The 23,590-nt window shown below is 49.8% G+C and overlaps 1 long non-coding RNA gene across 1 annotated transcript in view; it reads right to left on the bottom strand.

The window, feature by feature from the left end:
- Positions 1-1,265: 1,265 nt before the first annotated feature.
- Positions 1,266-23,590, bottom strand: part of LOC121825321 (uncharacterized) — a 35,542-nt gene continuing 13,217 nt past the window's right edge. The window contains exons 2-3 of the long non-coding RNA XR_013047701.1: positions 4,493-4,664; positions 1,266-4,399 (exon numbers count right to left, since the gene is read on the bottom strand). This is a non-coding gene — a long non-coding RNA (uncharacterized LOC121825321). The remainder of the gene's footprint in view (positions 4,400-4,492; positions 4,665-23,590) is intronic.

A 23,590-nucleotide genomic window follows, 5' to 3' on the forward strand; every position in this document is an offset into this window, starting at 1 on the left:
GAACTCACTCTGTAGACCATGTTGGCCTGGAACTCAGAGATCTGCCTGCCTTTGCCAACTGCTGGGATTAAAGGCATGTGCTACCACCAACCTGTAGTATTTATTGATAAATTCACAAATCTTTGACCTCCTGTGTGCATGTGTGTTGGCGTGTGTGTGTTTGTCCAGAGGTTGATGTTGAGTGACTCCCTTGATTGCCTTCCATTCTGCTTCCTGAGGCTGAACCTGTCTCCGAAGGCAAAGCACTTGGAATCTGCTGGTCTAGATGACTAGCTTGCCCTGGGGTTCCCATCTCTGTCTCCCGAGTGCTGGGATGATAGGCACCCTCCACGACTGCCTGCCTTCTTATATGGGTGACTCTGGTCCTCAGACTTGCACAGAGAGGGTTTTATCCACTAAGCCATCTCCCCAGCCCCTTTCCTCATATAATTTTGATATTTAAAAAAAGAATTCCAAAGATGTTCGTTATAGACTGATTACGGTGTCTCAAAAATCCTAATTTGAAGCCCCACTCCTACATGCCTCAGACTGTATAGAGGAGGAGGAGGAGGAGGAGGAGGAGGAAGAGAAGAAGAAGAAGAAGAAGAAGAAGAAGAAGAAGAAGAAGAAGAAGAAGAAGAAGAAGAAGAAGAAGAAGAAGAAGAAGAAGAAGAAGACCTTTAATCCCAGCACTCGTGAGGCAGAGCCAGGCGGATCTCTGTGAGTTCGAGGCCAACCTGGGCTACAGAGCGAGTTCCAGGACAGGCTCCAAAGCTACACAGAGAAACCCTGTCTCAAAAAACCACCAAAAAAAATAAAAAAAATAAATAAAGAAGAAGGAGGAGGAGGTGCAATTATAATAAATAAGGGCAGGCCCTACTCCGAACTGATGGGTGCCCTGTAGGAGGAAACCAGGATGTGTGGAGAGAGCAGGTCATGGAGTCCAGTAGAACAGCCACCAGATGTGACCAGTGGACACCTGCCTGCTAACCAAGAAGAAAAGCCCCACCAGAACCAACCCTCTTGGGACCTTGTTCTTGGACTTCTGGACTCTAGACTGTGGGAAAAGAAATGTGTGTCATCTTAGCCACACGTCTGCAGCATTTTGTAAGACAGCACAATGTTCTGCATTTCTAAAAGAGCAGACCACACATCCAAAGAGAAATCAAAGCCCTCACCTTGCTCCACCACCACCACCACGTCTCGTCCCTGCGCAGAGCTACCACGGTCTCTTCATCGTCTTAGTTCCTTTTCTGCTGCTGAGACAGACTCTCTGGCAGAGGCAATCTAAGGAAAGGTTTATTTTGGCTTTTGCAAAGGAATCTCCATGGGAAAGCCTGGTATTATTTAGTCTTTTTGCAAATCTGACACAAGCCAGGCTAGCCCATGGGGGAACGTTCTTAACTAATGATTGGTTAATGCGGGAGGGCCCAGCCCACTGTGGGTGGTGCTACCCCTAAGCAGGTGACCCAAGGCCTCTGCTTCAGTTCCTACCTTCCAGGTTCCTACCTTGGCTTCCCTCAATGGACTGTGACTTGGCTGCATAAACCAAATAAAGCCTTTGGTCATGGTCTTTATCACAGCAATAGGACCCAACTAAGACAGGCCTCCTCTGCAACGCCCCCCCCCCCCCGCCCCTTTCTTCTATGAAAAGGACAAGGTTTATGCTTCAAGACCCAGAAAAAGGAAGATGGAGATGACACAAAGAGCAGTCAGTCATGGTGAGTGTAGACAGCAACCTAAACAATTTAAGCACAATTATGCTGCTGCTGTTGTTTTAAGACAGGGTCTCCGGGAGCCCGGGGTTGGCTTCGAACTCCCCATATTGCCAAGGATGACCTTGAATTTATGACCCTCCAGCCTCCATCATTCCAATGCTGGGATTATAGACAAGAGCCACCATGCCTGTTCAGTGTGGTGCTTGGGGTGGAACCTGGGGTTTCATGGGTACTAGGCAAGCACATACCAGCTGAGCTGTGCCCCAAGCCCTGCGTAGACATTCCTAATTCCATTTACAATTATGAGGTTAGTTTTTGTCGCCAACTTGATACAACTAAGAGTCTCCTGGGAAGAGGGAATCTCAGCTGTGGGATGGCCCAGATCAGATGGGCCTGTGGCCATGTCTGTAGGGCACTGTCTTGATTGATGGTTGATGTAGGAGGGACCAACCCACCCCTTGGCAGGTGGTCTTAGGTTGTGTAAGAAAGACGGCTGAACACCAGGCAGGGAGAACAAACCGCTGAGCAGCCATCTTCCATGGTTCCCGCCTCTGCTTCTGCTTGAGTTCCTGCTCCTTTTTCCTTAGGGGTGGACTGTGACCTGGATGTGGAAGCCAAATAAACCCTTCGGCTCTCCATATTGCTTTGAGTCCTGCTGTGTGTCAAAGCAACAGAGAAAGCAAACTGAGACAGCAATCTTCTGGTTTACAGATGAGAAAAACGAAAACCCAAAGAGGTCCTCTTGCCCCACACCCCAACCTCCAAAGTCCTACAGCTGGGAAATCATCAAAATCCACTAACTAAGATAATAAACGCTTCCTTTGAAATAAGGCTGCGGTAGGGGGAGGGGCTGGAGAGTAGCCGGGAGACACACGCTCTAAATTCTTCTCCAAGTGCCGCAGCAGCACCCTTGAGGCTATCTTGGTGCTGACAGCGCCAAGAGTGTCTGGTGCGAGGCTGGGGAATCATGCCTCTGTTCCAGGAAATTCCCTGGGCACCTCCTGAAATGGGCCCAAGTTCTCTCTATTTGAGGAAAACAGTCCCAAGGTCACGGTCAAGACCCATGACCTCAATAGGAGCCTCCTGGAGGGCAAGGGGGCATCCCAGCTCCCAGACCCCATGTATGTTCCAGTCTCTCTACTCTTTGCCCTTGAGTACATACCTTGGGGGCCGGGGGCGCCTTGAGGACACACACCATTGCAGACCCAGGCTTCCAGCAGCTACTTCTTCCTTTTCCTCCTCCTCCACCTTCTCCTTCCTCTCCTTTTATGAGACAGGGTTTCTTTGTGTGCCCTTGAACTAGCTCTGTAGACCAGGCTGGCCTCGAACTCACAGAGAGCCACCTACCTGGCTTCCAGCTTCTTGCTGGGCTCAGTTGATTTGAAGTATTGATGGCGATGGGAAGGGAGGGGTGCAGATTAAGGAGAGGTGGAGCTGGGCATTCATGTCCTGCCGTCTCCCTAGAGGGGCTGTGAGCCACCAGGACTCCACATTGGGCAGCCTAGCATCCCATATATATCTAAACATTCTACTACCAAGTCCCTGATGTCCAAGGGTGAGGGGCCCCCCACTGTTGTTAGCTTGAGAAAAGCACCCTTGTGTTACATCCACCCAAGCTGAATGGATGGTGGGGAAGGGTGGTTTCTTGCCTCCAGCCTAAGGCATACTTTAAAATTGCAACTAAAATGTAAGGGTGCTGAGAGCTCTTGGAATTTTTGCTGGGCTGAGGATGGACCCAGGGCACCTTGCGTGCTAGGTGAGCACTCTACCACTGACCTACATCCTGGTTCATTGTATTTATTTTTTCTCAGGTTGCATTTTGCTCATTCATCAACTCCTCAGCTGATCTTGTTTCCTCAGACTGCAGACTGTAGGCTTCTGAAACCTCTCCCGAATGGATCTCAGCTGAGCAGGTTGATCAGTAGGGCAATCTCCTGTGGCAGAATGTTTGGTCCATTCTGGTCACGTTCCACGGAGACGGCTCCTTCCCCGAGTGCTGGGATCAAAGGCATCCCTGCTCCTCACTCATTGTATTTATTTTTCAATGAGACAGGGTCTCATGTAGCTCAGACTCACTTGGAACTGCCTGTGTAGCTGAGGAGGACCTTGAATTTCTAATCCTCCTGCCTCCCCCTTCCCAGGACTGGAACTACTGATGTGTGCAGCGTTGAGGATCGAACTCAGGCCTTCATGCTTGCTCTTTACCCACTGAGCCACAGCTCCAAATGCAGGTTCCCTCCAGACTCCAGGCATCATCTCCATTATGTCCTATTGGTACAGTTCGGACCCAGGATCCATCCAAATTCAAGGAAAAGGGATGCAGACTCCAGGCCTTAAGAGGAGCCAGAAGTTCAGTGCAGAGGGGCATGCTGGGAATTTCTGCTACCATTCTTGAAGCCACCAAGTTTACTTCCGGTGCCTGGACTGGTAACTCAATGTGAGCTGTGAAAGTGGGGCCCTTACCACTGCTTCTACTGTGCTTGTGGAGCTAATTAGTCTTAGATCTCTCAACAGCTGTCGACAAGGTGAAGTTGAACCCAGAGTCTAACCTAAATTCCATTCTCATTGTCACATGAACTTGAGGGTCTCTCTATACCTCACCGGGAAGTTGGTGCACCCCATTACAGTCACCGGTCTTCGTTTGTCCGCCAAGCCGAAGTTCCTAGCAGTTGAGTAACTTTCTTCAACGCCACACAGCATCCCTGGACAGTAAAGGAATTGAACTCATGCCTAGATGTCCGATGATAGTTTTCTTTTTAACACTTAGTACTTGGGAAAACATGCCTCTAACTCACCTCTGGTCTGCATCCCTGACCAGAGAAGCTGTAGAAGCCAGAGAAGTGCCTCAGTTTCCCTCCAGGTGGCGGGTGGAAGCTGGGCACCGCTCCAGATTGCCGGGCCCTTCTTCCAGGTGCACCTCGGGCATTAACGAGTTAACAGGGCTGGTGAACCTGCTGCGGAACCTCACTAGAGATATAATTACAGAGAATCACCACCCGGGCCTTCTGGGAAGGGTTTTGTTAGAAGTAGGTAAATAAACAATGTCCTGTGGTCTCCTCACCCTGTGGGCTGATTAACTCTTGCGGAGACTGTTCCCCAGTGACTGAGATAAGAGAGCGCTCTGCCACCAGCCCAAATTCCCACTTGTTGGGGTTCCAAAGTCTCCCCAGGGCCTCTCCCAGCCCCGAGCCAAGCCTGTCCTGGGAGGACATCCCCCTCAAGGTAAGTCCATTGCCCCTGCTGGGAGCCTGGTGAGACCCCATCCAGTTGCTGAGTTAACTACCCACTACAGAATTCCTGGGTAGAAACCAGCCAGGCAAGCCTGATTTATTGCCTTTTAAAGTCTCCCTCGTCTTCCATTAGCCCGACTTCGACTGCCTCTATCTCTCATCTCCCTCTCCCCACTTATGCGCTGTAACCCCGAGTTGGGTGTTTTCCCATTAGCCCTGAGGTCTGAGCTGCAGAGACCTTTGCTGAGTCCCGCTTATCTCCCCCTGAGCATCTCTCCACTTCTCCCACAAGCTGCCAATCTCCTCTCCACTTCTGAGAACTGAACAGAGCCTCTGGGGTGCTTGGTAAATTGACCTCTCTATTGGGTGACTCATCACCCCTGGGAACTGAAGTCTGTTCTTTCACTCTAAGCCATTTCGTGCCTCGGATGACCATCCCACACCCAGGTCGTGTGGCTTCCACAGCCCGCCACCCTGGTCCCCCATGCAAACATCGCCACAGCATGACATTGCTCAAGATCAGAGTCTTGACTCTGAGCCCGGGGATCAGCAGGTCCCAAGTGATGTGGTCTCCTAACAGAGGACCCCAGAGTGGCCAATCCTGACCCTGTGACTTCTTGGATCTGTGACTTGGGGTAAGTGATTCAACCTGTCTGTTTTTTAGTTTCCTGGTCTGTAAAATAAAAACAAACCCCCACCATGTGTCCTTGGTAGTGGATGTGAGGCCGGAATGACACCGTTAATGACGGTGAACCAAGTGTTTGACATGGCGACAGGGATGGTACAGAGGAACGTTTGAGCCAGAAGTAGTGGCTCATACCTGTAATCCCAGAGCTCCGAAAACGAACCATCACAGTGTGCCAATGCAGCATCAGGTGGGGACCTGTGTACCTGGCTTCACCTCCCCTAGTTCAAGCCACCAGGTGATTTACCATCTATTCTGAGACCTCTTTTTTTTTTTTTTTTTTTTTTTTTAAGATTTCTTTTTTAATTATACGTATGAGTGTATGGGTCTGTACATGTGAAGGCAGACGTCCAAGAAGCCAGAGGCATCAGATCCCCTGGAGCAGAAGTTACAGGTAGTTGTGAGGTGCTGGGGATTGAACTTGGGTTCTCTGCAAGAGCAGTCTTTACCACTCATGAGCCCTTTGGGGGTTTTTGTTTGTTTGTTTGGGTGGGTGGGTGGGGTTTTTGTTTTTGTTGTTTTGAGACAGGGTTTCTGTGTGTTGTGCTGGCTGTCCTGGAGTTTGAAGACTACGCTGGCCTGGAACTCACAAAGACAAACCATGATGAAAAGGAAGAACAAGCCAGCGGTGGTAGCACACGCCTTTAATCCCAGCACTTGGGAGGCAGAAGCAGGCGGATCTCTGTGAGTTCGAGGCCAGCCTGGTCTACAGAGCGAGATCCAGGACAGGCACCAAAGCTACACAGAGAAACCCTGGGCCGGGGGGGGGGGGGGGGGGGGGGGGGGGGGGGGGGGGGGGGAGGTATCTTGTATTGGTCAGCTACTGCGGTGAGATAAACACTCAGAAAGAAAAAAAAAAATCCAGGCTTTCAATCAGAGGCCTTTGTTACATTGTCTCCAGACTTGGGCTGATCTTGGCTGAGTTCAGCAAGGCGCTTCTATCAGCTTCTAGTCGCAGCCCGGGCTCCATTCCGTGACCTGAGGCCTGAGAAATGGCTCATGAGCTTTAGCTTACTGCCAAGTCTGACAAGCTGAGTCAATTCCCCCCAGGATCCACATGGTGGTATAACACTGCTTCTCACAGGTTATCCTCTGACGTCCATGTATGCACTGTAGCCAGCGCATGCCCCCACCCAAGACACACACACACACACACACACACACACCACGTAAATAGATAAATAAGCAAACATAATTAAAAAAAAGAAGAAGAAGAGTGGCAGAGACATGGAAGACAAGTAGCTTTGTGCTTTGCCTCTTACAACCTTGGCTGAGAACTGGCCTGCCGCCATTTTTGCCCAGCTTTAATGAACCCAAGCACATCGCATCATCAACCTTCGACTCTAAAGTCAGGTGTGGGGTGACCAAGTTACCCAGCAAGAGCAAGGCACAGGAGCGTGGACTGGGGAGGGGGAGAGGAGCAACAATTCAAATTATCAAAAGGTGAAAGTAAGTATGTGTGTGTGTGTGGGGGGAGACAAGACAGATAATGAGATAAATTGATCCAAAGCAGAAGGCAGTAATAAGAGTCTGCTGGGCCTCCCAAGTCTAATAACTATTGTTTTGTTTTGTTTTTCAAGACAGGGTTTCTCTGTGTAGCCCTGGCTGTCCTGGAACTTGTTCTGTAGACCAGGCTGGCCTTGAACTCAGAGATCTGCCTGCCTCTGCCTCCCAATGCTGGTATTAAAGGTGTGTGCTATCACACCCAGTCTAATAATTATTATTTTAAAAATCTTCCTCCCACCGGTGGTGGTGGCACACGCCTTTAATCCCAGCACTCGGGAGGCAGAGCCAGGCGGATCTCTGTGAGTTCGAGGCCAGCCTGGTCTACAGAGCGAGTTCCAGGACAGGCTCCAAAGCTACACAGAGAAACCCTGTCTCGAAAAACAACAAAAACAAACAAACAAACAAAATTCCTCCTAGTGGTGGATGATGATTCAGTCTGAACTTTAAAATGATCCATAGCCATTCCGTGGAAACACATCAGAGAAAGAATGGAAATGCCACACGTGGCTTCTGAGGCTGCTTGAATGTGTATGAGATCACAATTACGCCGCCACCCCCCCCCCAATTTCCGTGGTTGGCTCTTCCTTGGAGAAGGAACGGGACACCCTAAATCTGTCTTTCAGCACCCCCCCAAGAGCAGCTTATCTACCATCTACTGGAACCGGCACAATCCATTCTCTTGCGTCATCTCGCAAACTCCCTGCACAGCCACACTTTTTCCAGCTTGGAGAGGGGAGGGGAGAGACTTGCCGTGTTCTGCCAATATCAATTAATTTCTCTCCCAAGAGGTGTCTCCCTCGTTGTCATAATCACCATATAAGAATAACAGCTTCCAAACACCCTACGGTTTCAAGCAAGCCCAGGATTTTTCTCCAAGCCCCACCCCCACCCAGAGGGAGAGCCGGGAGCTTTGGCCTCAGTTCCTGGGTGCTGAGGACTGGGAAGAGCCTCTGGCTGCCTTTGCTCCCTCTTATCAGAATAGATGAGTCTGAAGCGGCTATTTTTCCGCTCAGCATGCAAAGCTCATTTTTCCTGCCAGCTTGTCCCTTTGCCTGGACCATGAAATTCCAATCAATAAGACTAAGGGATGTGCTGGTCTCTTAAAGCTCTTGCCCAGGTGGGGAGACCACTATCCTCAGAGCTGGTGGGTTCGGAAACACAATCGAATCCCCTGTGTCTCCATCGCAGGCATCACCTCCCGACCCTTCTTGCCTGGAAACATTCCTGACAGTCCCTGGCTTCCCTCTGTCGAGAGAAGCATCCATCTTAAGGCTAATCAGCCAGAAAAACCTGTTTTCCAGCTGAACCTCACTATTTTCCACCAAGACACAGAAAGAGTGGTACTTGAGTGGTTTAAACAGCCACGAAACTCCCCCTCCCCACCCCCTTGGGAGCCAGGAGTAAGTACAGCCTCCGTATGTATTCTTTCTCTATCACGGAGACACCACACGTTAGACTACATGCCTTAAGTTTGCTCTGGTCGGGGAGAAACAGGGTAGGAAATATATACGGTGGTCAAGCCAGAGAAGTCAGGCCAGCCCAGCGGGAGTGGAAACCTGCGAGGCTGGAGAGACCTCTCCTAGATGCTTCTCTTTGTCAGTCTTTCTGAATGAAAGGGGGAAGATTTACCGCCAGGCTTTGCCAGCCGTATTTTACAGCCATTTCAAATGGATTCGAGACAGAAGGGTAGCCGGCTGTGCTGGCCACAGAGGGGCCATAGAAGGCTCTTTTTTTTTTTTTTAAGAGACCCATCCAACATCATGGACACAGTAAAGTGGTGTTCTTGGCCAGAGAAGAAGAAAGAAGAAGAAGAAGGATCGGGCTGGAACCTTTGGAGGCCAGCGCTATTAAACACATGGCCAAATTGCTGAGGGTTTGAAGATGTAAAATGTTCTCGGTAGCTCTTGGTCAGCCCGGCCCTTTCTGTCCACTTAGCGAGATCTGTTTGCAGTGCAGGCAGAAGTCTTGATGGATGGGGTACCACATTTATTATTGATGAAGAGGGAGGGGGGCAAAACTAGCTCCAACCTGAATAACACCACGCGGTTACTGTCTATGGAGTAGATATCTGTAATTAGCTCTAGCTGCTGTTCCTTGGCTACCATCACCCTCCAGACTGTTCACGTTGTCTAACTCCGTCTCTCTGCTTAAGATAAAGCTGATGTCCTCTGTGGGGCACAGTGGCTCATGACTGCAATCCTAACACCAGGGAGGCAAAGGCAGGAGGATGACCATGAATGAGACCAGCCTGTAACTGCCTAAAAAAAAGAAGGGAGGAGGAGGAGAAAAAAGAAATAAGGAAAGAAAAGAAAACACCCCTTAATTATTGAATCAAAATGAACAATTAAAAGACATCTGTAAATAGCTGGGCAGTGATGACCCACACTTTTTGTTTTGGTTTTTTGGTTTTTTGAGACAGGGTTTCTCTGTGCAGCTTTGAAGCCTGTCCTGGATCTTGCTCTGTAGACCAAGCTGGCCTCGAACTCACAGAGATCTGCCTGACTGTGCCTCCCAAGTGCTGGGATGAAAGGCATGTACCACCACCGCCCGACTGACCCACACCTTTAATCTCAGCACTCAAGGCAGAGTCACGCAGATCTCTGAGTTCAAGATCAACCTGGCCTACAAAGTGAAACCTTGTTTTTGTTTTGTTTCCTTTAAATAATAATAATAATAACAATAATAATAATTTATTATTAGTGGTGAGCAAATGAGAAAAAGACATCCAACATTGACCTCTACCTTCACAGGCACACATGCATGTACATGCACACACACACATACCCACACTAACCAGTTTATATACTTCACACACAACACGCACCACATTAAAAAAAATCTTTTAAAAAAGGTTAATAAGAATAAATCAGCCAGGCATGGTGGCTAACATTTTTTTTGGGGGGTGGGGGGGTTTCGAGACAGGGTTTCTCTGTGTAGCTTTGAGCCCTTCCTGGAACTTGCTTTGGAGACCAGGCTGGCCTCGAACTCACAGAGATCCATCTGCCTGCTTCTGTTTCCTGTGCCGGGATTAAAGGCGTGTGCCACCATCACCAGTCGGTAGTGGCTAACACCTTTAATCCCAGCACTCAGGAAACAGAAGCAGGCGGATCTCTATGAGTTCAAAGGCGCTCTGGTCTACATAGCAAGTTGTAGGACGACCAAAGCTACATAGAAAGACCTTGTGTTAAAATTTCAAACAGACAAACGGAAACAAGAATCAATTAAAAAAAAAAAAAAAAAAAAACCCTTTGGCATGAAAAATATGCTTCAGATAACCGAAGAAAAGGGTTAGGCTTGTAGCTCAGTAGCCTGGTTGCCCAGCACACCCAAGGCCCCAGGCTCTGTCCCCAGCAAAAGAAGGAAATGGCACACGGTCCCCTGGCAGCCCTGGCTGCCCTCCTGAGGTCTGCCTTCACCCCGCATGGGTCTAGAAGAGTTGGGGTGGTTCTAAGGAATGGGGGAAGTTGGAGGGCACCACCGCTGTCTGTGAAGTCTGCGCGGTCTTCTTCCTGGGTGTGCACCTCGATTTCTTTCTGCTGTATAAACAGGCCATTAATACCTTTCGAAGAGGTACAGACACACCTCCCCTGCAGAAAGCAAGCCCCTGCCAGATCCCCCAGCTTTAATTCTGCTGTTCACACTCCTCGGGGCTCAGGCAGAAGGAGTAAATCCCCCTCCTTCGGGAGGCAGAGCTGTGGGCGATGTGGTTTGTTTAAAGTCTCCGGCTGAGCCAGGGCTGGAGCCTCCCGTTTGCTCTCAGGGAGTGGGGACTTGAAATTGAAAATGAGCAACAACAGCAACAACAAAAAGACTGTCCCCCTCCTCTAAGGCAGTTTCCGGTTTGTAAATATCATCACTTTGGATCCCCCAAATGGACGGGGGGGGGGGGGGGGTGTTGGGAAGGGGAGTCTTTGATTTTTGCAGGACCTGTGAAGGGCAGGGAGAAGGGACAAGGAGACAGTGCTATAGAACTGCAGAGGTTGCCTTTGCCTAGAATCCCCACCGGTCTCTACAGTTAGGACCTGAGAGGGAGGTCCTCACCAAGCCCAGGCACTTTACCGGCAGGCCAGAGACTGGGAGACTATCTATGATTATTTAGGTATTTCTTGATTCATTTTTTTTTTTCAAATTCTAGTTTTCTTTTTTAAAGATTTATTTAATGCATATGAGTGTTTTGCCTACAGGTGTGTCTGTGCACCTTGGGTGTGCCTAGTGCCTGAGGAGGCCAGAAGAGGGTGTCGGGTCCCTCAGAACCAACTTCCAGAGGGTTGTGAGCCGCCCTGTGGGCCCTGGGGATTGGCTCCTCTGGAAGAGCAGCCAGTGTCCTTAAAGGCTGAGCCACCTCTGCAGCCCCTGGTTTTGTTTTATGAAACTCGGTCTCATGTGGTCCAGGCTGGCCTCAAACTTAACTTTTCTCATCCTCCTGCCTCCAAGCCCCAAGTGCTGGGATTACAGGAGTGTACCCCTTTTATGCAGTTCTGGGGATCCATCAAATTCATCATTCACTCTACCGACTCATTTACATCTTCAATCCACCCCAACTTTTAAAAAAAAATTTAAACTCTTGCTGAGTTTCCCAGGCTGGTCTTGAACTCCTGATCCTCTTGTTTCAGCCTTCCAAGTACTGATAGAACAGGTCTCACCACCATGCTCAGCTTATATGTTTATTTTTTTAGCGTTACCTTTCTTAATATCCATCTTGGGTTTCGTTGTTAGTGGTGGTTTTAGATAATGCTCTCAGTATGTTGCCCAGCTTGGCAAGGAACTCAATTGACTACAAAAATCAGAGGCACATCACAGAGGATACTGTAGGGACACAAATGACTAGAGTCATTATGACTTTAGCTCTTGGAATCTGTTTTGTGTTTGTTTGTTTGTTTGTTTGTTTGTTTGTTTGTTTTCTTTCTATTTTCAAATTTCAGTTAAAAACGAGGAAAGAGGGAAGGGTGATTGGGAAAGTCACTCAGAGGCAGAGTGTTTATTGGCCTCCTCAGCACCAGGTTGGGGGAGGTGGGCAGAGGCAGGTGGATGAAGAAGAGATAGAATAAGACACAGTATGGATGCCTTGTCTGCATCTAGGCTGGGACTGATCTTATGACGGAGGCAGTGGAGGCACTGGGGGCATGTGGAGGGGATGCTCCTGGGGTATTTCATACAGTTACACAATCATTATCTTCCAGGTTGCCTGTGATAACTGCGGCTCTGTTCCTTCAAAGCCCCATCCTCCTCGTCTGAAGATGCGCACTAAAGGATCTCAGATAAAACGATGCCTGTGTGACTTTACATCATAGCAACCCTTTGGGGACAAAGACCAGTGAGACAAGATCAGTCATGGGTGAGTTGGTAATTTTAATGTCGAATGATATGGGTATACAGGAGTTCATTCCACTAACCACTCTACTTTTTCATGTTGAAAACACTGTCATTAAAAAAAAGAAAAGGAGGGGGAGAGAGAGAGAGAGAGAGAGAGAGAAAGGAAGGAAGGAAGACAGAGAAAGGAAGGAAGGAAGGAAGGAAGGAAGGAAGGAAGGAAGGAAGGAAGGAAGGAAGGAAGGACAGAAGGAAGGACAGAAGGAAGGACAGAAGGAAGGAAGGAAGAAAGGAAGAAAGGAAGAAAGAAAGAGCAAGTCAGCAAGCAATCAGGAGGCAGAGGCAGGTGGATCTTTGTGAGTTCAAGGCCGGTCTGGTCTACAGAGCGAGTTCTAGGACAGACTCCAAAAAAAGGCTACACAGAGAAACCCTGTCTTGGAAAAAAGAAAGTCTGAAGGCTGTGGACATGGCTCAGTTGGTAAAATACTTGCCACACAAAGCGTTGGAGAACTGAGTCTGACCCACAGAACCTGTGTAAAAAAGTATCTATCTGTAACCCCAACACTGGGGAAGGGCATAGAGAGGGGCGGTCCCTGAGGCTCACTAGCTAGCCAGTCTAGCTTCAGGCGCAGTGAGAGACCTTGTTTCAAAAAAATAAATGAATAATAAGCAGAGGGCTGACTGGCTGGCTCAGCAGGTAAGGGTGCTTGCCACCAAGTCTGAGGACTTGAGTTTGATTCCTGGGACCCCACCCACCCACCCACCCGGAGTGGAAGGACAGCTCTGACTCCCACAAGTTGTCCTGTGACCTCTACACATACACACACACACACACACACACACACACACACACACACACAAAACGGTGGGGAAGTTTAAAAGGAAAAAATAAAGGTGAAGAACAACTGAGGAGGATCCCCATGTTGACCTTTGGCCTCCATAAACAAATGTGTACATGGGCACACATACACAGTGTGGCTGGGCACAGTGATATATACATTGAGGAGGCTAAGGCAAGAGGATCTGCATTTGAGGCCAGCCTGGGCTACATATTGAGACCCTGACTTGAAAAAAAAAAAGAGGGCTGGGTGGAGAGGAGAGGAGAGGAGCAGAGAGAAAAGGCAGGAAGAGGAGGGTAAGGGAGGGCAGGGGGGAGGGAGAGAAAAGGGGAGGAGGATGCTTGGGGTGTGACTCAGTGGTGGAGAATTTATCCTTCCGCACCCACCCTGCCCAGGTTCCATCTCCATCATGGAAATAAACACGAGAGTGACGTGAGGCCAGGGCAAGCGAGGAGTAGCTTCCTCAGGTGTCTCTTCCACAGCGCTGGAGCCCTCCCTGATCCATATACTTTCCCTCCTTCTAACTTCTAATGATCCCTTAAACCAGCCTCCCAAGGCCCCCCTGTCTCCCCTCTGCTGTTCCCCCGGCTGTTTAAACTGCTATCTCTCCTTGGAAGTTAAGATTGCTGTCCTGGGGCCATTTCCAACCCTCTGTACAGAAAAGGCATTTGACTAAAGTACCGAGCTTGGCCGTGGAGAAGGCTTAGCCAGACCCTGGTCTTTGTGAAGGGATTACCCAGAGCTAAGGCAGGACTTGTCTGCAGATCCTTTGGGGCAAAAAGCTCTGGAAAGGTGTTTGGTGGGGGGGTGGGGCAGGGGGAGCTAAGCTGGCCTTGTATAAAGAGAGAAAACTGAAGATTGAGAAGGGACACTCAGAACTCACTCCGGGGTTGCAGCTGGGGTGGAATTTTTAGTTACATTATCTTTTGCTTTGGAGGCAGAGTCTTAACTATACATTCAGCTCCAGGCTGGTCTCAAACTGGCCGTCCTCCTGCCTCAGCCTCCCAAATGCTAGGCTTTTAAGTGTGTACTGCCGTGTTGGCCAGATCTAAAATTTTATTTTGAACTCTGTATGTGCTTGCGCACATGCATGTGAGTTCTGGTGCTTAAGGAGGCCAGCAGCATGGAAATCCCCCTGAGCTGGGGTCACAGGTGGTTGTGAGCCATCTGTTGTGGATGCTGGGAACTGAACCTAAGTCGTCTGCCTGAACAGCAAGGGCTCTTAATGACTGAGCCATCTCCAGCTCCCCAATTTGGTTTATTTGGGTTTGTTTGAGATTGGGTTTCATGTAGCCCAGGCTAGTTTTTTTGTTTTGTTTTGGTTTGGTTTTGTTTTTCTTTCTTTTTTTTTTTTTTTCTAAAGATTTATTTATTTATTATGTATACAGAAGAGGGCATCAGATCTCATTACAGATGGTTGTGAGCCACCATGTGGTTCAGTGCTCTTAACCTCGTGCCATCTCTCCAGCCCTGGTTTTGTTTTTCAAGACAGGGTTTCTCTGTGTAGCTTTGGTGCTTTTCCTGGAACTCGCTCTGTACCCTCAAACTGGCTGGCCTGGAACTCTTGTAGATCTGCCTGGCTCTGCCTCCTGAGTGCTGGGATTAAAGGCGTGCGCCACCACCGCACGGCTAAGAGGAAGTTTTTTGTTTGTTTGTTTTTGTTGTTGTTGTTTATTTGTTTGTTTTTCGAGACTGAGTTTCTCTGTGTAGCTTTGCGCCTTTTCTGAATCTTGCTTTGCCAGGCTAGTTTTGAACTCGATATGTAGCTGAGAATGGCCTCCTGTTTCTGTCTTATGAGTTCTGGGCTTACAGGTGTGACCACCCTATCCAGTGTATATGGCTCTGAGGATGGAGCCCAGGCATTCCTGCCTACTAGGCATGCTCTCTACAAACTGAGCTATACCTCCAGCCTAGCTCCTGTTTGTAAAGAGACATCTGGACATACTGTATTATTTTCCAGTGTTGGGTGAGGTTACAGAAGCACTCTAACACTGAGTTGTACTCCTAGTCCTGTTTTTTGTTTTTGTTTTTGTTTTCTCCATTTTCTTGCTTTTGGGTTTTTGGTTTTTTGTTTTTTTTTTTTTGTTTTTTGTTTTTTTTTTTTTTTTTTTTTTGTGTGTGTGTGTGTGTGTGTGTGTGTATCCTGTGTGTGTGTGCATGCGTGTGTGCCCTGTGTGTCCTATGCTTCTTTTTCTATTTTTTTTTTTTTAAGATTTATTTTTGCCAGATGGCAGTGGCACATGTCTTTACTCCCAGTACTCAGGAGGCATAGGCAGGTGGATCTCTGTGATTTCAAGGCCAGCCCCATCCACAGACTATTTTATTATATTTGCTGGCATGTATGTCTGTGTGAGGGTGTTGAATCCCCTGGAGCTGGAGTTAGAGACAGTTGTGAGCTGCCACATGGGTGCTGGGTGCTCTGGAAGAGCAGAGAGTGCTCTGACCATTGAGCCATCTCTCCAGCCCCCTTTTTTTTTTTATTCTCAACTATGTGTATGTGTGTGTCTGCACGTGAGTGTTTTCGTGGGAGTCTGAGGTCCAGATGTATCAGATCCCCCTGGAGCTGGAGTGACAGGCAGTTATGAGTTACCCAGTGCAGGTGCTGGGAACCAGATCCGTGTCCTTTGAAAGAGCAGTAAACACCCTTAACCACTGTGCCATCTCTCCAGCCTGTTTCTGTCTCTATCATCATTCTCTGGGCCTTTCTCTTATCTCTCTCAAAGGACATCTCCCCCGGCATATATTAGAACCCTCTCTATCAGAATCCTTTGACTTCAAAAGCTGTTAGAGAGCCAGAGATAAGGTGTGTCCCTTTCTCTCCTTGCCTCGGAGTCAGCACCCCCATTGGCTTTTGAGTCTAGATGTTTGATTCCAAGTCCAACCAACTTGATGCCTTTTCTGCCCTCTCCCCCCCAACCCCCTGTCTGCCCATATCTTCTTCAGCCCCTCAGGGAGCCGACTGTCAGATCCATCCAGGAAAAAGAACTCTGGAATGAAGAGTCATTCCTCAGCCCCGGACTGTCCCTGGGAAGCAGGGCCAGCAGGAGACCCCTCCAATGACAAGGACTTCAGATTCCTGGATCCTGGGGGCCTCCTGTCTCCCAAGGCAGTTGTGCAAAGCTGTGCACCCCACTCCCAGGAGGCCACTCACTACTGCTACCCAGCTCTTGTTTGTTTGTTTGTTTTTGTTTTTCGAGACAGGGTTTCTCCGTGTAGTTTTGTGCCTTTCCTGGAACTCACTTTGTAGACCAGGCTGGCCTTGAACTCACAGAGATCCACCTGGCTCTGCCTCCCAAGTGCTGGGATTAAAGGCGTGCGCTGCTGCCGCTGCCGCCGCCGCCGCCGCCGCCGCCGCCGCCGCCACCACCACCACCAGGCTCGCTGCCCAGCTCTTATTCAACGGCAGGAGCCTTCTGCCCAATCCTGTGGGTCATTGTAGTTCCTCAGGAGTAAGAGCTATGGCCTCTGGTCCCTGACTAAGAGCTGGGAGCTGTGAAGAAGGTGAAGGATGAGAGAGGCAGATGGGGTGATGGAAAGCAGGGAGCAGGGAAGAGAGAGAGAACAAAAAGAATGGGAGAAAGTGGGCACTTGGAGAGAAGGGCAGAGAACAGCAGACACCGAGAGACAGAAAGAGACCACTCGCCATCCAGGAGACTAGGAGAGAGACCTGAGGTCAGGGCAGAGAAAAGGGATGGAGACAAGGAAGAAAGAGAGGCAGGTCAACCAAGGAAGACGTCTGGGAAGGCAATAGGAAGAGAGCAACAGACCGGGACAGGGGCAGGGGGCACATGAGCAGCAGGAGACATGCCCCACACTCAGAGCTAGGTCGAAGAGTAGATAGTCGGGTGTCATCCCCTCCGTTAAAGCACAGTGGAGCTGCCCAAACCCACAGGCTCCCCAACCAGCCTCCATCCCTGGGAGACACGGCTTCCGAAGTCATCAAGAGCATCTAACACCAGGAACTCAGAAAGCGGTCGGTGTGGGCTGACTCTGGGGACAGGGAGGGACTTCCAGGTACCTCCAAGTTGGCTTTTAGGGTAGAAGGTCAGGGAGTATGTGGCATGTGCCTGGGCGGGAAAGCCAGCCTCCCTTTGTGGTTGACCCCCCCACCCCCCCCACCCACCCCCCACCCCCGCAATGGAGTTGCTCTCTTCCCCCAGAGCAGGCAGTGCTGTGGGAGCACTTGAATGGCTCAGAAGAGGGCTCTCCCCTAGTGTTCTCCCAGGGTGCACTTGGCCAGATGGAGAGGAGATGCCCACCTCCCCAGAGGCTCCTTTTAGAGGGATGAGGTGAAACGGTGGAGGGCCAGCCCTTGCCCCATTCCCTTTTTTTCTATACCCCAAGAAAGCATTTTATGATTTAAAGTATTTATTTATTCATTGGTGTGTGTGTGTGTGTGTGTGTGTGTGTGTGTGTGTGTGTGTGGTGGGGGCAGGGTGCCTGCCGCATCACACCTATGGCGGTCAGAAGATAACTTCATGGAGTAAGTTCTCTCCTTCCAACTTGATGCGGGTCCTAGGGATTGAACTCAGGTCATCTGGCTTGTGTGGCAATCCCTTTTATCTGTGGAGCCATCTCGTCGGTCCAAGAAAGTTATTCCATTTATTTAATTTTTTTAAAAAATTACATTATTTATTTTTGTGCACATATGTGTACATGTAGGACAACCTTCAGAAGTCAGTTCTCGCCTTCCACTACATGAGTCCCGGGGAAGGGACATAGGTCATCAGATTTGGCTGCAAATGTCTGCCTGGGCGCCAAGAAAGGCATTTTAAATGAGACATTTTACTGGTAGCAAATAAAAGGACCCCTTCATTTCTTCTTCCTCTCTCCTCTTTCTCTCATTCCTTCTCTCTTTCTCTCTCAAGCACGTGTGTTTGTTTTCCTTTAATAAACAGCAGATAGTTTGTTTTAAAAGAACACGGAGGGACGGGTGCCTGCAGGGCAGACAGATAAGCACTAGCAGTGTGTGTGTGTGTGTGTGTGTGTCCAGCCCTCTCCAGCAGGTAATAAACAAGGACCTGCTTCAGGTACAGACAGCTGGGCGGGGATGGGGAGGAATGTGAGGGCAGATTTACACCTGTCCTCACAGCTACTATGAGGATGCTTACGGCCTCCAGAAATGACCCTTGGTGCCGACTTGTCTGGAAGCCATCAGCGGGAGTTTTGAAGCAAGAATCTTCAAGTGGCCAGGAGGCTAAGCTCAGCCCAGCCCCCATGTCCCGTGCCTGCCTGCCTCCCCCCATGAGGGTCCCCGGAGCTGAGCCTCCCCACCATGCAGGCAGCCTAGCTGTCTCCCCAACCCTCTCCTCTTCTATTAACTGATATCACCACTGATTTTCCCTCGCATTGAGGGCTGGGCTCTATGCAGGACTAGCAGCCAGCTCGTGGGCCACTCTTCTCTTTCCCCAGGAGCTGGGTCTGGCCCCACTCCAGCCAGCTCCTTTTCTTGCCATCGGCTGCCCTGGCCTACCGTCCAGACAAATGAGTGGCTGACAATACCCAGATGTCCCTGGAATCCTGTTCCTGGTCCCCCCACACTGCTGGCCTGCAGGAGTTGGAGCCTGGGCGGCACTACCCTGCCTGAAACTTGTTGCCACCTCTCAGAGGCTGTTGAAAGCCCCACTCAGCGGAGCCCTTCAGGATGGGGACCCTGGAGCCAGGGCACTCAGAGGGATGTTTGACACCTGCCCTGGGGACTCTGAGTCCCCGACTCTCTGCCCCAGGCTCCATAGAGGTCTAGGAGGGCTGAGAGGGGGGCAGATTACAAACTGTCTAGATACCAGAGAGGACACAGCGGGAGGGCTAATACTTTGTGGGGATCAGAGATGGCCCAGCCTCCATTGACTCATTGGTAAGATGAGGGGTTGGTGGAAGGACCATCAGGTGCACACTATGGATGTCTCAGTTGCTCAACACATAAATAAAAAAAATTACTTTTGTAGTGTGTGTGTGTGTATGTGTGTGTCTGTGTGTGTCTGTGTGTATGCCACATGTGTGGGTGCCCATAGAAGCCAGAGAAGGTATAAGATCCCTTGGAACTGAATATATATGCAGCTGTGAGCTGGTCCATGTAGGTGCTGGGATCCCAACTTGGGGCCCCTGGAAGAGCAGCCAGTGCTCTTAACCAGAGAGCCATCTCTTGCTAGTTGACAATGAAAGCTGTGGGCAAGTCTCCTTGGATATTGTGGCAGGTTAGTTGTCTCCAAGATCCTCAGAAGAACTGGTATGGATAATTTGATGCCAGGACGGAACCCAGGGTCTTTGGAATGCCAAGTGTGCCCCTCTGCCACTGAGATGCACACTCAGCTTCTTCAAGCGGCCTCTAGCTGACTTAAGTTATGTAATAACATGTAAGTCAGTGGTTCTCAACCTGTGGGTCATGACCCCTGGGGAGGGTCAAACGACCCTTTTGGAGGGTCACATATCAGATATCCTGTTTATCAGATAATTATATTACAATTCATAACAGTAGCAAAATTACAGTTATGAAGTAGCAACGGAAATAATTTTATGGTTGGGGGGGTCACCACAGCACGAGGAACTGTATTAAAGAGTCACAGTGTTAGGAGGGTTGGGAACCACTGATGTAAGTGCAACAGAAAGGGTAGCTGTTGCCAGGTGTGGTGGTGCACACTTTTAATCCCAGCACTTGGGGAGGCAGAGGCAGGCAGATCTCTGTGAGTTCTAGGACAGCCAGAGCTACACAGAGAAACCCTGTCTTAAAAACAAAAAACAAAAACCTTGTGCTGTTTAGGGAGTAAAAAGATGATAAACTCTCGCGTGTTCTCTATGCATCCAGGTGCTACCTTGTTGCTTCTCCAATCCTTCCCATGCACCCACCATGGCAGACTTGGAAGACAGGAGAGCCTGGTGTAGAGATGAGGACAAAGAAACCAGGGACAGCAAGAAAGGAAGCCACAGCCACAGCCATGAGAGCCTGAGTCTGGCACGTGACTCCGGTCATGGGGGAAGAGCAGAACCACATGAAGGGAGGAATGAACTTCCGGATGACTCCGGAAGGACTGACTGGGAAAGCAGAAGTATCCTCCTCTGGAGCCTGGTGCCCTAGGAAGCAGGTGGAGCTTTGCAGGTGAGTTGGCTCATGTGCGTTTTCTAGGGTGTTTACTGTGTGTGTGGGGGGGGGGGAGGGTGTCCTGTGTTCAGATTTAGGTTTTTTGAGACTCTGAGTTTACTTGTACCTCAGCATCCCAGCTTGAGCTTTAAACTGTCTTGTCTCTACCATCCTGCAAATGCCTCCATGCCTTTTCCAGACATGGACAGCGTGGGCAGACGTGGAGGTCTCTGTGGATGCTTCTTCAGGTCAATGAATTGGTTTATTTATGTAATAGGTCCCACTAAGACAGGGTCTTACTTTGTACCCTAGGCCTACCTAAAGCGTGAGATCCTTCTGCCTCTGCCTTCCACACACAAAGACAACAGGCATGCAGTTCCTTGTCAGCTAGATGAATCTTTTTAAAAAAGACGTTGCAAGATGATGTTCAATAACAGAAATATCAAAATGTAAAGGAAAGTTGGACGTGAAGGAGTGTGTGAGTTTGAACCCAGTCTGAGCTACATAGGAAGTTCCAGACCAGCCTGGGCTCTAGAGTGAAACCTGACACACACACACACACACACACACACACACACACACACACACACACAACTTCTACCCAAACACATACATAGCAAAGTCTCCCCTGCCTCAGCTGTTGGGAGTACACCAAAAATTTAATAAAAAAATTACTTCCAAGTAGGCTGATATAGGAGGGTCATGAGTTCAGTCTGGGCTACATAGCAAATTCCATTCCAACCTGAGCTGCACCATGAGACAGTGTCTCAAAAAAAAAAATTACCTTTGGGCTGTATAGACAACATGTGAATAAATTTTATTTTCAGACCTAGGTCCCACCCACAAAACATCTCATTATTACATATAATCAGATGTCAAAAATATCTTGAAAAAAGAAGGGAAGAAAGAAAGAAGGCAATCACAGTTGTCTAACTTGCCCAGGGCCTGAGGATGTAGCTCAGTCGGTAGAGTGCCTACTTAGCATGCACGAAGCTCTGGTTCCAACCTCCAGTACCACATGGGCTGTGGTGGGACGAGGCTGTAATCCCAGTACACAGAGGAGTTCAAGGTCATCCTCAGCTCTGCATGGAGTTCCAGGCCAGCCTGAGAAACATGAGACCCTGTCTCAAAACAACAGCAAAACCTAACACTTAACTACTGAACACTCACGATATGCCCCAAGTTAATTTTGCGATCTGAGACTCCTTGCTACGTCACCTGTAGCAGTCAGGGGTCTCTTAGTTCCATTTTTGAAAGGCAACTGAGGCTTATGGAGAAAGGTTAAGGGATTCATTCAGAAGTCCTGGGCTCTAGACACCCACACTCACTGAAGGAGGTGTATCAGAATCTTGCTAGACCCCACAGGCTGGGTCCACAAAAGCATCAATCACACTGGAGTCCACCGGCATACAGAGTCAACTCTGCCTACTCCAGAGTGTCTACCTGCCAGATGGGCCCTGGGAGGGCTGCCAGTTAATGACCACAAATAGTTGTGGGTTCCACCTATGGGACACTAGAGTCACAGAAGTTGGTGAATACCATTTCCAGATGTGGAAAGGGAGAAGTGTCCAGTGTGTTCCTGGACACGAGGAGAGCTGAGAAGCAGGTGTGAGCCTTTGGGAAGCAACCAGTGGCCGGCTCCGACCCTGAACCCCATCCACACACTGAAGCCCTGCCACCAGCCAGCCCTTTTGCAATCCCTTCCCCTGCCTCAGTCCTTTCCCCTTCCAAAGGAGCAGAGAAACCGAGGCTCCAAGCACAGCAGAAGCCTGCAGCCTGCAGAGCCTTTGGGGCGAGGGGGGGGGGGGCGGGGGGCAGTTGAGACCGAGTCTGGAGCCTCCAGAGAGAGGCAGGAAGCTAAACCTAGTGCTGCACAAGCACCTTGGAGCTTTGAGCCAAACCAACAAAAGAAGAAAATGCCCTGGTTCAGGCTGCCGTCTGAGACCAGGGTTGCTTCTGCAACCAGGATGAGAGATGGGTAACTAAGGGTATTCCAGGAGATGGAGGAAGGGCAGACAGCTAGCTACCTAGATGCCTGAAGGAAGCGACTGGGACTCTGACCTTGGCTTTTGAATCTGAGTTTGTGCATCTGGGGACAGAGAGTTGGAAAGACAATTGCACAGAAGAATGAGACCAAGAAAGGAAAGAGAGAGAGACACTGGGAGATTAGGTCCTTCGCTAAAGGAGTCAGGGCAATTCTGGGGACACTCTTCTTGGCCCTAAACATTTGGTACGAGACTGAGGCAGGAGGGCTGTGGAATCTCCAATTTGGATCTCAGATCCAAGATGGCTCAAGAAGGAAGGGCTCAGCCGGGGCGGTGGTGGTGCACGCCTTTAATCCCAGCACTTGGGAGGCAGAGCCAGGAGGATCTGTGAGTTCGAGGTCAGCCTGGTCTACAGAGCGAGATCCAGGAAAGGCGCAAAGCTACAAATAGAAACCTTGTCTCGAAAAACAAAAAAAGGCGGCGGGGGGGGGGGGGGGGGGCCTCTATCCAGGGACAAAGAGCATGCTCTGGCATACAAAGCTGGAGGAGATGGGGGACCATTACCATTATTAGTCCCTCTCAGGGAGCTGGGGACTATCTCCAGCGTTCCGCTCGATCTCGTAGCCTCAGGTGCCTCTGGGCTAAGGCTGAGGACTCAGAGAGAGGAGTTTGGGAAAGGGACCAGGGCAAGGAGAAGATACTCCCGATCGTGTCCAGGGAACTGGAGAGAACCGGAAAGGAGAGCGAGGTGGCGATGGCCAAGATCAGAGAGGAAGAAAGAAGCCAGGGGAGAAACAGACCGAAACAGACAGACGGAAGGAGGAGCGCTGCGCGCAGGGCGCCGGGCCCAGGCGTCCAAGCCGAGCTTCCCGCCGTGCCCCACCCGGCCCAAAACCAGCTCCCCATCAACCCATTGACCCATTCGGCTCGCACAAAACCAGCGCCCCAGGAGTCCTGGCCAGACCGCTGAGGCTTGATTCATTTCTTGACTAATTATCTGAAGCTCCGTAGTCCCTTCTTTCAGGGCTCAATTAATTCGCCGCGGGCGGTGGGGAGAGGCTGTGCTGAGGAGGCGCCGCCTGGAGCCCCTTTGTGAAGGGTTGTCTGGGCTATATTGATTGTGCGAGCGAGTGAGCGCGCGCGCATACACACACACACACACACACACACACACACACACACACACTTTTCTTTCCATTTAAAAAAAAATCTTGGAAGATCTCCACTTCCAAAATTTAGATTTTTCCTCCTGCCGCGTGCCTG

This window comes from Peromyscus maniculatus, chromosome 23 (assembly GCF_049852395.1).
Source record: "Peromyscus maniculatus bairdii isolate BWxNUB_F1_BW_parent chromosome 23, HU_Pman_BW_mat_3.1, whole genome shotgun sequence".
NCBI lineage: Eukaryota > Metazoa > Chordata > Mammalia > Rodentia > Cricetidae > Peromyscus > Peromyscus maniculatus.